Here is a 1777-nt window from a genome sequence, read left to right on the forward strand (position 1 = left end):
TATATATATATATATATATTTATATACGACGGGCTTCTTTCAGTTTCCGTCTACCAAATCCACTCACAAGGCTTTGGTCGGCCCGAGGCTATAGCAGAAGACACTTACCAAGAACCATGTGGTTGGTAAGCAAGATACTTACCACACAGCCAATCCTGCGTCTATAGAAATAGAAGCTGTAAGTGGAACAGTAAAATTATGCAAGACTTCTCTCAGGTTTAAAATGCGACATTGTTTACGTTATCTACATTCCAACAAAAGAGCTTTTGAATCTTTTGTTAGATATGAACCCCTTCCTCAGAGGAAGAAGTCAGATGATTAAAAGCAGAAGAGAAACATACATACATATATGTTATGTATATGTGTATACACACATACAAACCTATATACACATTCATATATATATATATATGTGTGTGTGTGTTTGTGTGTGTGTGTGTGTGTAAACACACACACATACATACACAAAGTCATGCCTTTTCATAGATATATGTGCTTCTTCCTGTTTGATTTTTATCTGTGAATATCTACTTTAATACATGTGTACAATGTACATGTATATTTATTCAGAATATTTCATTTTAGTTTTTTTTCCCCTCTTTCTCTTTCTCTCTCTCTCTCTCCCTCCCTCGCTCTCTCTCTCCCTCCCTCTCTCTCTCTCCCTCTCTCTCTCTCTCTCACTCTCTCTCTCTCTCTCTCTCTCTCTCTATATATATATATATATATATATATATAAATTTAGATTTTGTTTACATCTTAAATGTATTGAGTTCTATACTGAGGTGTTATCTTGTTCATTTGATCTAAAATATTTTGAGCGTGTGTCTGTGTGTGTGTGTGTGTGTACATGTATGAGTGCATATGTGCATTTTTGCATCTATGAATATTTATAAGATATACATGCATACATATATATATATATATATATATATATTGCTATGTATATACAAGCATACTTACATGCCTGCATTTATAAATCTTTAAAAATATGATAATGAACACACACACACACACACAGACTCACAGAGCCACAAACAAAATACATGTGTGTGTGTATGTGTGCGTGGATGTATACTGGTTTTAGTTTGTATATAATATAATATGTATAGTTATACAAAGACTTATGAAATAGTTCAAACTTGGATTTCAAGAAAAATATTTCTGCTTTTAACATTTACTTGGCTTTGAAATAAAAGTTATTCTTTAATGTCTATAGCAATTTTTATTTATTTATTTTAGTTATTGAATTCTGAATATTATTTGCTTAGATTATTTGCATTTTACTAAAGTAAAATTTATGTATTTGCCAAAACAGGATAAATTGTAATATATAAATCAATTATTGAATTTTTCCTATTTTTTGACCAAGTAGTAATGCACCAAAAATTTGAAAATATTTTATGGAAACTCATCACTACTTTTTGGGTGTGGCTGAAATATGGCCCTCGGATAGAAGGTGTTGACATGTACGCCAACAAAGCTTTTATCCTTTCATGTCATACTTGTATTAGCCATTGGACAGTGACCAAGCTGGGGCTGTGATTTTAAAGGATTTTGTCAAGCGAATTTGGACATGGTACATGTTTTTAAGTCGGGTACTTCTTGTGTCTATTTTCTTTTGCTGAAGGACAAACACATGGTGATGGAGGACAAACACATATATAAAAGCCTACACACACAAAATATAAATATGTGTATCTGTGTGTGTTCATATATTTATATTTATGTATATATACATATATATATATATATATATATATATATATATATATATATA

At 31.0% G+C, this 1777-nt stretch overlaps 1 protein-coding gene across 2 annotated transcripts in view; it reads left to right on the top strand.

Annotated features, from left to right (window-relative positions):
- Positions 1-1777, top strand: part of LOC106868113 (nucleolysin TIAR) — a 118294-nt gene that overhangs the window by 877 nt on the left and 115640 nt on the right. The gene's annotated exons all lie outside the window — the stretch shown is intronic.

Source organism: Octopus bimaculoides, chromosome 2, assembly GCF_001194135.2.
Source record: "Octopus bimaculoides isolate UCB-OBI-ISO-001 chromosome 2, ASM119413v2, whole genome shotgun sequence".
NCBI classification, from domain to species: Eukaryota; Metazoa; Mollusca; class Cephalopoda; order Octopoda; family Octopodidae; genus Octopus; species Octopus bimaculoides.